Raw genomic sequence first — 14,518 nt, forward strand, 5'->3', positions numbered from 1 at the left:
TGGAGCCTGCTTCTCCCTCTGCCTGACTCTGCCTCTGTGTGTGTGTGTGTGTGTGTGTGTGTGTGTGTGTGTGTGTCTCATAAATAAATAAATAAATAAATAAATAAATAAATAAATAAATAAATAAATAAATAAAATAAATAAATCTTTTTTAAAAAAATGTCCTTCTCAAGGTGAAGGACTTATACTAAGACTTGCTTTAATGGTAATAGTAAGGAAGATACTGTAATATTAGTACGAAGATAGGCAAATATACCACCATGGACAGTCCAGAAATAGGTTCACACACATGTGATCATCCAATTTACGACTAAAGCACCACTGTAGCTCAGGATGAGAGAGAATGGTCTTGTCAATAAATAGTTTGATCACAATCCTAGAGGGAAAAAAAAAAAGAAGAAAATATCTATATGACCATGACATGGACAAATTTTTTTAAAGATTTTATTTAAGATTTTATTATCCCAGGATCTCAGGACCCTGGGATCATGCCCTGAAACAAAGGCAGACACTGAGCCACCCAGGTGTTCCTGGACAAAGATTTTTAGTCAGGGTGCAGGAAACACTAACCTACTCATAAATTCAACTTTATTAAAATTAAGAACTTCTGTTCATCAAAAGACATTAAGAAAGTAAAAAGGTAGATTGCAGTCTAGGAGGAAATATTTACAACACATGTATCTCACAAAGAACTCATATTTAGAACATAAAGAGAAACCTATGCACCCCCTTCAAAATATTTACCCCAACCCCAAATTAAAAATGTGTAAAACTCCCAAATAGGCACTTTACAAAAAAGAATAACCACATGGGCATTGAACATTTGAAAAGGTCTCCAACACCATTAATCATCAAAAATAAATGCAAATAAAATCATAATGGATATATACCTACCAAAATGACTAAACTTAATAGTAAGGGTTGGCAAGGATGTGGAGCAACTGGAAGTCTCATAAGTAACTAGTGCTTGTGCAAATTGGTACAACCACTTTGAAAAACTTTTGACAGTATCACTAAGTACTAAACATATATATACCCTATAACCCAGATATGCTACTCCTAAGTATAGACTCAACAAAAATTAGTGCTTGTGTATAGGAATGTTTGTAGTAGGGATCCCTGAGTGGCTCAGCAGGTTTAGTGTCTGCCTTCGGCCCAGGGCGTGGTCCTGGAGTCCCGGGAGGGAGTCCCACAACAGGCTCCTTGCAGCCTGTGTCTCTGCCTCTCTGTGTGTGTGTGTGTGTCTCTCATGAATGAATAAATAAATAAAATCTTTTTTTAAAAGAAGAATGTTTGTAGTAATTATACTCAAAATAGTTCAAAAATGAAAAAAATAATAGTCCAAAAATGTAAATAAACCAAATATTTATGAACAGTGGGATACCACTGTGATATATCCATTTAACTGGAAACTATACAATATTGAAAAACAGCAAAGAGGTTTTATACATATATAAATGTTTTGTGCTGTATATTTAAGATCTGTGCAACTTGTAATACATAAGCTATACCTAAATAAAAATAAATAAGAAGAAAAATGGGAGGAAAAATCATGGAATTTCCAAGATTATCTTTTTTAAAGATTTATTTATTTATTTAAGAGAGAATAAGCATGAGTGGGGGGAGGGGCAGAGGTGGAGAGAAAGTCTCAAGTAGACTCCCCTCTGAGCACAGAGCCCAACTCAGAGCTCAATTTCAGGACCCTGAGATCATGACCTGAGCTGAAATCAAGTCAGGAGCTCAACCAACTGAGCCACCAGGCACCCCTCAAGATTGCCTTTGATACAGAATTAAAAAATATGGTTTCCAAATGTTTCCTTTATGCTCTCATATTGTTCTGTTTTAGGGATATGAATTAGAACTAAGAACTTTTATGTTTCTGAGTTAGAATTCACTCAGTGATACATCAGTATTTCCTGGAGTGTATTCTGTTTCCCATTTTCTGTTCTAAATTGGACAATTACTGATCCTTTTGGACTTTAATTAAAATTTTTGTTGCTGCTGAAACAGCACTACTCTTGGCAGCTACTTAACTTCTCAGGAGTTTTGGTAAATAAATTATGGTGACTTCTGTAGTCCATAATTCTTTTTTTTAAAGGATTTTATTTGTTTACTTATTTAGAGAGAGAGAATGTGCATGGGCTTGAAGGTAGGAGGAGCGAGAGAAAGAATCTTACGTGGAGCCTGTCTCAGGGTTTGTCCCAGCTGAAATCAAGAGTGGGACACTTAGGGGCACGTGGGTGGCTCAGTGGTTGAGTGTCTGCCTTCAGCTCAGGTCATGATCCCGGGGTCTTGAGATCAAGTTCCACATCAGGCTCCCTGTGTGGAGCCTACTTCTCCCTCTGCCTATGTCTCTGCCTCTCTCTGTGTATCTCATGAATAAATAAATAAAATATTTTTTTAAAAAAAGAGTGGGATGCCTAACTGATGGAGCTACCCAGGTGCCCCTGTGGTCCATAATTCTTAAAAAGAAATGAAGGAATTGGTCATAATCATTAAGAAAGGAAAGGGGGAGGGGAATAGTCATAACTGTGACATTAGACACAGTATATATGAAGAGTTCTGGAATTTTCTAGTTAAATGCCTAGGAAAATGTGCCTGTACTACAAACTATAAAATGACATTGATATCTAGAAGGATTCCTTTGGGGTCCTTTGCAGTTCTATAATTGTGATTGTACACTAATAACATAAATTTATTCATCTTGGTTATTCTTACCAAATATCTGTAATATCTATAAAGAGATGACTTAATTTTCCTCCTGACTTTCTAAATTAGCTCTAGAACCCTCTGTCTGACTCAATGGTATTCTCACCCTCTTTAATGGAATTTCCCTTGACTTCTGTCACATATTATTTTTTCTTTTTCTCATTTTTTTCTTCTTTTATTTTTGAGGCATAAATTTAGTTGAGTGAAAACTGGCAAGATCCAGTGAACAGGTACTTCATCAGGACAAAGCTTTGCCCCCAAAGGGCTTGAGGCCATCCAGGGATTCTATGTTTGACAGAAGCATTGACAGCATAACTAAGCAAACAAGAAAGTATTAAGAAAAGCTGAAACGGATCTTCAAAGAAGAGTTGGTACCACCAATTTCTGTGTGGTATTATAGAGCTTAGTGTAGAACATATCACAACTTTGGAAAGGCGATGATGAGGTCATGAACTTCATAAGGCAGAATAATTCCCTACAAGAACAAAATAGAAATCAAAGAATTCTATCTTTTGATATAAACTACTAAACGGTGAATGCTAGCAAAACAATAATACCTGGGAAAAACTACCTTCTTCCAGAGGTAGGTTCTTTCAATCACCATTTCTGGGCTGTCTGGCTGTCAAGCACTTTATCATGAAATATAATAATAAATGCAGTTCAGAGTTCTTTATAAGATTCACTTTTTCCAAAGTTCATTTTGTGTTAAATATTCTAGTAATAATTAATCCTCCAGTTCAAAAATCAATGGATCCATATTATTTAGAAAATAGGCCCAGATCCTTAGAAAGCTATAGGAGTCCATTCTGATTTCCCTGCTGCCTGGTTTCCCACCTACCTGCCACCACTCCACCACCTTACCTGAGGTACTCGGGACCACAGCTCCTACTGTTAGAGTTTCAAGTCCAGCCATGCTCTTCCTGCCCTAGGGCATTTACATATTCTATTCCTCCGCCTAGAATACCCTTAAGTTTTCATCTCCTTGAATGTTGTTCAGGGAATCCTCGATAACATCACACATTCTGTGACATCTTCCTTGGCTGTAACAGAATAAGCACCCCTACTGTGTGCTCTTTGTCTCAGCTATAAAACATATTAATAGTATTTTTATTGTTTATCTTTGCTTCTAACCTTCTCCACCTCCCTAACCAGATATAAATTCCTTAAAGCAGGACTCTTTAGCTTATCTTGCATCTTCAGCATCCAAAATAGTGGCTAGTACAAAGCTGGAATAAATAAAATATATTTTGTTGAGTTATTGTTGAATAAATTTGTAACATGTAAGACATATTTGTAAGGCAGAAGAATTTCTTGACTTTGTAGACCTCAATATCAACTGGATTCTGAAGAAATTGTTTGCAAGGAATGAGAGAGAGTGGGTAACATGGAAAGAGAAGCTATGAGTAGAAACTGCTAGACTGTAAGAATCTTTTTCATATAGCCCAAAAAATGAAACCTAGGTTCACGCAAATATTTGTACACAAAGGTTCATGACAGCATTATTCACGACAGTCAAAAGAGAGGACCAACTGAAATGTCCATTACCTGATAAATATATCAAATGTGCTATATCCATAAAATGGAACATTATTTGACAATAAAAAGGAATGAAGTACTGATAGTATGCTATGACATGGATGAATCTTGAAAATATTACATTAACTAAAACAAGCCAGTCACAAAAAAAAAAAAACAACATATATTGCATGATTCCATTTATGACATGCCAGCTTGGCAAATCTATAGAGACAGAAAGGAGATTAGTGGTTGCCTAGGGCTAAGGAAGCAAGAGGCAGAGTAGGGGCAGCTGCTAATGGGCAGGGGAGTTCTTCAGAGGGTGATGGAAATGTTCTAAAATTTACGTGGTAGTGGTTACACAACTGAAAATATACCAAAACCGCTTTTTAAATTATATACTTTGTGTGAATTGTATAAGTTAATTGTATATCAATAAGGCTGTTATTTTAAGGTCTCTTTTAGTGAAATGCTATTTTAGATATTCACTCATCCTCCTGTGACACAGAGTGAGAAGTTTCTACACCTTCGCAGCAGAGAAGGAGAAATACCTATGGCAGTGGCAGCTTACTATAATGTTGTGAGCCACCTGGGCAAAAAAAGTCTTGTTCTACAACTTACTAACTATGCAATCATGGGCCAATTGCTCATTTTCTGGCTCTTCAGTTACCATGCTGCAAAATGGTGAATAAAAACTGAACTGCCTTAAACAATAGTATGGATTTGAAGGTCTCCATTCATGAAGCATCTAAAACAGTTTCTGGCACATAAAAGCACTCCACCAATTCTCTTTGGCCCTCACTAACTAACACTGAAGTGGAACAGAACCCATCTGGCCCTTGAATTGGGAGATGGAGATGATCTGGTTTTGTGCCTTGGTGCTGACATCCACCACTGACATTCCTGAACTTGACCATTGCCTCCACTGGTGAGGCCCCTGCAAGGCCTTCCCATCTTTACTTCAGGGGTCTTGGTCCATCAGAACTTTTCACTCTTTCTGGTTCCTTGGCATAGCTGGTTTTCAAGTGTTTTCTCAGCTCTGTGCTGCAGCAGGTGAGACTCAGTAAATTCATCCTCATCAGAGCTCTCAGCCCGTCAAGGTAACACCACGCCATCCCCTAACCAACCTTCAACATTAGATTCCACACAGAGTCTAGGAGGCTTTCTTGAGGGACTTTCAGCCTCTTCCAGTTATCTTAAAATATCAAAGCACAGCTCTCAATATTCCTGACTTTATCCAATCCATCTGGAAATCTTGAATGTAACAGCTTCCACACAGGTTGTAGAGAAAAATCCTTTTTGAATATAGATTTCTGGTTTTAAATTGTGTTACATTCATTGTTCTCCTAAACTTGTCATATGAAAAATTTTGTGAAGATTACTATAATAATATTTAGATTATGTATGGGAGGAGCTTGAAAGGACATATGAGAACATAGAGTAAGAAAGCTGGAAGTATTATAGAGTATATTCCCAATTCAATGTGTTCGTGTTATGTGATAGAATTATTGTTTTAATCAATAATTTACGTCAATTCAATAATTCAACCAATAATTATGTTATTTAATCAATAAATAAACATCAATAATTTAACGTTTATTTAGCACCTGCCATATTTTAGGCATTGCAGTATGTGCCTAAAAGAAATGTTTACTTAAAAGAAAACATAGTCATTAAGCTCCTTGACATCAGCCTTAGTGATGATTTTGGATTTGACACCAAAAGGAAAGGCGGCATAAGCAAAAATGTTAAAAGTGGGACTACATCAAACTTAAAACCTTCTGCACAGCAAACCACCAACAAAATTAAAAGGTAACCTATCAAATTGGAGAAAATATTTGCAAATTATATATCGTTTTCCTCTGCTATCCATGATAGAGAGCGCTCCTATGAAAGCTTTCATAAGCCAAAATGGCACTAATTTATACAGAAAAACTTTTGAAAAATTTCAGACCCCAAAAAAACTCTCTTAGGCTTTGCTGATACCTTAGAACACATCTTGCTAATGGATGCCCAAAATAAATTAAGTTAAAGCGCAGATGTTCACATAGTTCAAAGCTATGGCAGCTTGGTGCTAAGATGCTGAGTGTAGTTCCTGGGGAAGCAGCTTGGTGGTGCCACTCTGGCTGCAAGGGATGTACTCTGCCTCTCTACGGGCTTGCTGCAAAACAAATGCTGAACACCATTTTTGCTTTACACCTTTTTTCATGAAAACGTAGATTCTCTTCTGATTCCTTTCGTTAATGAAACAGTTACTAATGCAGGTCTTTTGTAAGAAAAGTAGCATAGTAAGAACTTCCAAAAAGTGGAGGTATCTGTATCTGATAGTAGTATAATATCCAGAATTTATAAAGAACTCATGTAACTCAATAGCCAAAAAAATAAAAATAAAAATAGGCAGAAGAGATGCATAGACATTTTTCCAAACAAGACATACAGGTGGTACATGAAAAGCCACTCAACACCACTAATCAGCATGGAAATGCAAATCAACAGCACAATGAGGTATCACCTCACACCTGTTAGAATGGATGTTATCAAAAAGACAAGACATAACAAGTGTTGTTGAGAATGTTGAAAATGTTGCACTGTTGGCAAGAAGGTAAATTGGAAAACAGCATGAAGGTTCTTCAAAACCTTTAAGAAGGAATTACTATATGATCCAGCAATTCCACTTCTGGGGGTTTACCTAGAGGAAATGAAAATACAAACTCAAATAGATATATGCAGTCCCATGTTCATTGCAGCATTATTTACAATAGTCACGACTTGGAAGCAACCTAAGTGTTCATCAATAAATGAATGGTTCAGGGATGTCTGGGTGGCTTAGCGGTTGGGCATCTGCCTTCAGCCCAGGGTGTGATCCTGGAGTCCCCAGATCGAGTCCCACATCAGGCTCCTTGCATGGAGCCTGCTTCTCCCTCTGCCTATGTCTCTGCCTCTCTCTTTGTGTCTCTCATGAATAAATAAATAAAATCTTTTTTAAAAAAATAAAATAAATGAATGGTATATCTATACAATGGAATATTATTCAGCCACAAAAAAGAATGAAATCTTGCCATTTGTGGCAACATGAATGGACTTTGAGGGCATTATGCTAAGCGAAATAAGTCAGAGAAAGATAAATACTGTATGATCTCACTTATATATAGAATCATTAAAATATGGGCAGTCCCCGTGGCTCAGTGGTTTAGCGCCACCTTCAGCCCAGGGCATGATCCTGGAGACCCGGGATCAAGTCCCACGTCAAGCTCCCTGCATGGAGCCTGCTTCTCCCTCTGCCTGTGTCTCTGCCTCTCTCTGTCTCTCTGTCTCTCATGAATAAATAAATAAAATCTTAGAAAAAGAATCATTAAAATAAAAACAAAAATAAAAAAACAACCAAGCTCATAGACACAGAGAACAGATTGTTGGTTGTAGAGTGAAAGAAGGGTAGAATGAGTAAAGGTGGTCCAAATGTACAAACTTCCAGTTATAAAATAAATGTCCTGGGGATGCAATGTGTAGCATGGTGACTATAATTAATAATACTGTATTGCATATTTGAAAGTTGCTAAAAGAATAGATATTAAAAGTTCCCATCACAAGAACAAAATTTTGTAACTATGTGTGGTAACAGATGTTAGCTAGATTATTGTGGTGATCATTTCACAATATGCACAAATTTTGAATTATATTGTACACCTGAAAATAATATACAATTGACCCTCAAACAACACAAGTTTGAACTTCACAGGTCCACTTAAATGTGGATTTTTTTCAATAAATACAGTACAGCACTGTAAATGTATTTTTCTTATGATTTTCTTAGTAACATTTTCTTTTCTCTAGCTTACTTTATGGTAAGCATACAGTATACAATATGTATAAATATATAGATGTGTTAATCAACTGTTTATGTTACTAGCAAGGCTTCCAGTCAACAACAGGCTATTTGGGGAGTCAAAAGTTGCACATGGATTTTCAACTGCATGGGGTGTCAGCACTCCTAACCCCCATGTTGTTCAAGGGTCAACTGTAATGTTGTATCAGTTATACTTCAAAAATAGTAGCTCATTTACCTGCCTTCTATCTACTGGCTTTCTATATAATCAATGTCATTGGTTTAGCTAGTGTTCAGATTTAATAAACCACATTAGAGACACTTAAAAACGCATGGTAACACACTGCTGAAAGTTGTTCATTCTCTAGTAGATAGGCTCTTGAGCAAGTAACTTGATTTCTCAGGACTTCAATTTCCTTTTTTTTTTTTTTTTATTTACTTATTCATGAGAAACCCAGAGAGAGGCAGAGGGAGAAGCAGGCTCCTTGCAGGGAGCCCGATGCAGGACTTGATTCCTGATCCCAGGGTCACACCCTGCGCAGAAGGCCAAAGCTCAACCACTGAGCCAGCCAGGCGTCCCAGAACTTCAATTTCCTAAATGCATAGTAAAAGGCCTTGACAAATTTATCTCTGTAGTATCTTGTTTGTTTCTTTATTTTCCATCATTCTCACCCTTTTCTTCATTCCATGCCTGTAGCTTTCTTTAGAACAACTCCAAGGCTTTTTTCCTATATAAATTCATTCCACAATGATCATTCACTTAGTACTTAAACACATTTTATACAAAATTATTTTGTACTTGTATTCAATAGTTAATACATGTATTTCACTGCCTTATGACAGAGGAATGCTTTTAATTAAACTTGTGTAATTCTACCATGAAGCATAAATGCATTTGAAAGACACATGTTGGAAGCATGCTGAAAATGCCAACAAATCAAAATTTAAAGTAGGTTTTTAAGAAATCTGAAATTACCCAAACTATAAATTCATATTTGTATTCCATGATGCTGAGCACCTAACAGACTTTCCAAAACATTTACTGAAAAAAATCTACAAATGTCAGAAGAGAAACAGATGTGGGTTTACCATTGAAACTAAGAAGTTGAAGCTTCAGAAGCCCCAACCTCCATGAACTACCCCTAGAGGCCTTGGGAGGGGCCCTATGAATTCATCCACACAGTCATGGAGTTCTGCAAAATTTCAAAACTAAAGTGTATATTCATGCATGATGAAGACCTCAGCATCTTTCCACTTCAGCTTTCCCTCCAACATAATTCCTTTCATGTTGGGTGTCAATGATGTGGCCACATGGATTTTTAGGTTCTGGCTAAGGGAAAGTTGAATGGGGATAGCTCAACTTGAGTTTAGTGAAATATATTTCTTTCGTTCACACTCACCCCTGCTTTCTGAGCAGGACATCAACAACAAGGTAATTAATTGCATCATCCGTTAAAGGATATTGAAGATTAGTCAAGAAGTCACAAAATGCACTGAAACCTTTTAGCCAATACATGAAAAAAACTTTGAGTTAGATTTTCCCAAATTGTAGTCAGTCCTAAACTCTATGTGACATTACCCGTGTCACGTAACATTATGAGACACTGCCACTATGCATTGTGAAACTGAAAGAAACTTTTCTAGACCTTTAACAATGAAAAAAACCTAAGAAAGAAATTTCAATTTATGCTGATTCAATTATCTTTCTATTCCTTCTACAGAAAATATTACAAAATCACTGTCTGGATAGAAGAGATCAAATTATAGGCAAGCAAAAATGTGGGAAAAAGTATCACAGAGGTGTAATAGACAGTTAATTCCTAAATGTATTATGTTATTTTTATGGATTTTAATTACATTTGTGATATTTGTCAGCTTTTAAAATAAATTTATAATTTTTTGCAATTCTCTTTTTCAGTCTAATGATACTTTTTGAAATAATTTTGTAATGATTTCATATTTCTTTTCTTAAAGAAGTACCCCCAAATTAAAGAAAGTACAGACTCCACCACGCTAAATCTACTTTGATTAAGAAAAAAAGTCACAGAGTGGTGCCTGCGTGGCTCAATCTATTAAGGATCTGAGTCTTGAATTCTGCTGAGGTCCATGATCTCAGAATCATAAGAATGAGCCCTACTCGAGCTCTGTGAGGAATCTGCTTGTCCCTCTCCTTCCCTGTCTGCTTCTCCCCTTCCTCAACTGCACTCTCTCAAATAAATAAATAAAATATTTTTTAAAAGTCACAGATAACTAATCTGAAAAAGCATGGCAGCTTCCTCCATTTTATTTCTGTCTTTCAAGAAGCAATCAGCAGCTGCAGTTTAAAAGTGTAGTTTCTTACACAAGGAACAATGCAGAGGTAGTAGAGAAGCTTCCAAAAAGGGGGAGGAGGGAGGAAAGTGGAGATTGATTGTTATGTTGTTGGAAAAAGCAAGACCAAGGAAAATGTATTTTTTTTTGGATTTAAGGGTTGAAGAAAGTTGGGTGGGAATATTTCAGTGAAAAGGTGAAATGTGGATTTGTACATCCTGGTTTGAATCCTAGGCTTGCTGGATCAACATTGTTAGTGTACTCACAACTTCCCCTAGGATCTATACACTGTCCCTTTCTGTGTATCGTCTTGAGTGCTACCTGTCTTTATTTAACATAGAGATACACACAGCTCCTTAGCCATGAGAAAGAGATATATCCACCATATGAAATGCTCCAAGGCACCAACGGAATATTAATAATAAATCAAAGGGCAAAGCATTTTTAAATGCCCAGGGAAAATTCAAAGCAAAGAAAATTTGCAAATCAAATTTAAAGGATAAAAAAGCATAAACATAAAAGGTAGGGTTTGAAAAGGTAAAATAGGCTCTCATTAGAAGTCATTGAGAACAGAGACTTGTTTGAGGAATTTCCCTTCCTTGTCTTGTCATGCTATGTTTTCTTTGAAAAGGCAGTAGAGGGGCTATAGTGTCAATGTATTGTTTAAGAACCTAAATCTGGGAAAACTTGAGAAGAGTAAAATATTTAAATCAAAACCATTTAAGCTACTTGAAATAGTTCTCTTAGAATTCCTTCAGAGGGGAAAGTTGGAAAATGAGTAAAACTGAAGAGAAGCTTTTCTTTCTTCCTCATCTCAGTATGTATGTAGGCCTGGAGGTGGTGGCCATCTTAGAAAATTAGGATATGGAGGGACACCTGTGTGGTTCAGTGGTTGAGCATCTGCCTTTGGCTCAGGTAGTGATCCTGGGGTCCTTGGATCGAGTTCCGCATCAGGCTTCCTCTGGGGAGCCTGTTTCTCCCTCTGCCTACATCTCTGCCTCTCTCTCTGTTTCATGAATAGATAAATAAAATATTTTTTAAAAAAAAAGAAAATTAGGATATGGAGCAGTCACACAACAGTGTTGCCTGCATTTAGGACCACAAATTTTGTAGACAATCCCATAAAATCTGTTAGCAGCTCTGAAAAAAAAATCACACCGAGAGAGGCTCCTTGATACTGATAAAGTTTGTGTAAATTGACCAAAGGTCATTTAAAAGACTTTGGGCTCCTAAGGAAGACATTTAATGTGATTAGTCATTTTTTCAAACTTTTCTTATATACTGACTTGTGATTCTCAGATATGGTTTAAATAAGCAAGAGTTACTTTTGACTTTGGTTGAGATATACACAATCACATTGATATCGTTAGAAGGCTTGTAGTCATGGTTGCATTTAGGTAAATAGAATAAGCTATAGTTCTTTTCATGTAGAACACTGAATAACAATTAGTCCTAATGATTTCCCATCACCATTGTGGTAGATTATATTTCCCTAAGATGTCCACATCAGTATTCCACATCTAACCTGCTAAGTAATTACAATGTGATGCTGGCACTCCTGCATTGAAAGATGAGGTTCTATATTTCCTTGCTTAAAACTGGATGGATCCATGACTACAGTGGAAGCAACATTATGTGTCTTTCAAAGCTAAGCCATAAAAGGTGATATGTCTTCCACATAATCCTCGTGACATGCTCACCCAGGGAACCCAGCCACCATATTGTAAAGAAGTCAAACAGCCATATGAAAAAGTCAAGTGTAGATGTTCCATCATTTGCCTTAGCTAAGATTCCAGAAGGCAGCCAGCATCCACAACCATGAGGCTTCAGATGATACCAGTTCCCAGATTTCCGAATACTCCAGCTAATGCTGAATGAAACAGAGAAAATCTGTCCTCTCTAATCCTACATTCATTGCAGATTTATGAACAAAAATAAATGTCTTTGTTTAAGCCAATGAGTTTTGGAGTGATTTGTTATGTAGCAGTAGATAGCCAGAATAATTAATTACCAACCCAAAAATATTTCATGTAGAGACAGCAATAAATATCTCCAAGTTAAAAAAAAAAAAACAAAAAACTCCATGCCTGTGGACTCTCCTAATTTATAAAAATATTAATGGTATTGGGGCACCTGGGTGGCATAGTTGTTAAAGCATCTGACTGTTGGTTTCTGCTCAGATGGTGATCTCAGGGGCATGAGATCAAGCCCTTTTGTAGGGCTTTGCACTCAGTGTGGCATCTGCTTGAGACTCCCCCTCTTCTGCTTCATTCCCCCCCCGCCCCCGCCACCAAGGGCTCACACATGCGTGAGCTCTCTCTTTCTAAATAAATAAATAAACCTTTTTGGAAATGCTAATGGTAGTTAAATAAAATTAATGATGAACACTGTTGACTATGATCATCTCTATGACACAGAATAAAAGTTTAGAAAGTCTGCTTCAAGTGAGATATCTTTTATTTTTGTCACGTCACAATTCTGAAAACTGCCTCCTAGGTATACCATGAATAATCACAAAAGATCTTTTTATTCCCTTCTGTTGATAATTCATACTAAAATTACTCAGGAAGGCTAGTGTAACAAGGCCTTGATTTTTTAACTGGAAAATGTATGTTATGAAATTCTGTCATTTCCACTCTTTCACATGTTACCCAACACAGTAATTGCCTGAAAAGTTTTAAGAAATATTTTATTCAAAGGTTTATACTTTTTTTTCTAAAACCACAGCTCTACAAAGAAACTTTTGACAAAATGTCTAATGTGGGTCATTCATGATTTTAAAAAAATATTACTATAGTGTTATTACATGTTGTTTGTGCAGATAACTGACTCAGATTTATCACAAGTAACTGTTCCTTAAGTCATTTTTTGATGAGTGAATGAAAAAGAGGACAAGAAATTCAGCAGCCTGCAACCAAACACATCAGCAAGATAGTCTTAATAAAATTCAATAAACACAAAATTGTCTATAAAATATTTTTCAACTTTCAGTAAGATGCTTAAGTGTTACTTGTTCTCTTTCAGGTGTTTTAAACCAGGCAGAAAGTGAGACAATGTTGTTCCCATGCTCAGAAAATATTCATGTACATACATCTGCTTTAATGTCTAGGTAAGTGGAGGTAACTCATAGCCTGTTGACAGTCAGTGAAGAAGAAGAAAGAGCAATAAAAAGTTTGAGAGGAAAATGATATTGAAAATATCCTCAAATTTTAAGCTAACTTTTTTCTAAGCCAAATTTCAAATTTCTTTCTTTTAATATTCATATTTGCTATAAAGAAAATGGAAGTTGTTCTTTAAAATGCTTTACAGGAATCTGACAACCTACATCTAAAAATCTTCCCCAAAAGTATTTAGATCCAGTCCCAATGTCCATCACTGAGAGTACTTTCAGTATTTCTTCATACAGTATTCCCTAAGCAGATATTTATTGCATGCAAATCTCCTTGATATTTCTCTTCTATCATTTTGGTATGTGTGAGAATGTGAAAGAGCAACTCAAGGCCTAAAAACTCCCACTGTGCCCTAAAAAGGGTCTAATTTATGGATAAAGGAGCCTAGTTATTGAGGTTGGGAGGTGCCTGTGTTGTCTTTTCCTTTCTTTGCACATATAAATTATGTTGAGGAACCGTATCTGTCTCTTAATATATGCTATACAAATGAAATGTAAGAAACAACATAGTCCCTGTTCTAAAATTGTTTATAGGCAATATGCACAAACTTGAACATTAGTCAAATACAAAAAAACATGTTAAACAACCAAATAAATATTAATATTGAAATAAATGCTTTCTGGCAAGCTGATGAAAGGGAAACATGGAAATCAGATGATTATAGACAGAGGCAATGAAGACTGAAAGAGACTCAGGGATTAAATGTAAGAGGGTGAATGCTATGTTTTGGAAAATATTTTTTGAATGGCTTGGAGCTATTTGGTCTAGAGAAAGGAGACCAAAGAAAGATATGACTGCTGTTGTGTTGAGAACTGCCTATAGGTTACAGATCAATTTATTTTGTGTTGCCCACAATTTAAAGTTTCAGTTGAATATAAGGACAACTTAAAGTTTTTTTAAATAAATTTATTTTTTATTGGTGTTCAATTTACCAACATACAGAATAACACCCAGTGCTCATCCCGTCAAGTGCCCCCCTCAGTGCCCGTCA

General features: G+C 36.3%; 1 long non-coding RNA gene across 4 annotated transcripts in view; it reads right to left on the reverse strand.

Annotated features, from left to right (window-relative positions):
- Window positions 1-194: 194 nt before the first annotated feature.
- The window catches only part of LOC140632426 (uncharacterized), a 62,414-nt gene continuing 48,090 nt past the window's right edge, over window positions 195-14,518 (reverse strand). The window contains exons 4-5 of one of the 4 annotated variants that reach the window (XR_012029989.1): window positions 2,816-3,184; window positions 195-376 (exon numbers count right to left, since the gene is read on the reverse strand). This is a non-coding gene — a long non-coding RNA (uncharacterized lncRNA). The other 3 variants (XR_012030001.1, XR_012030009.1, XR_012029995.1) reach the window with 3 other exon arrangements.

This window comes from Canis lupus, chromosome 1 (assembly GCF_048164855.1).
Source record: "Canis lupus baileyi chromosome 1, mCanLup2.hap1, whole genome shotgun sequence".
Taxonomy (NCBI): Eukaryota; Metazoa; Chordata; class Mammalia; order Carnivora; family Canidae; genus Canis; species Canis lupus.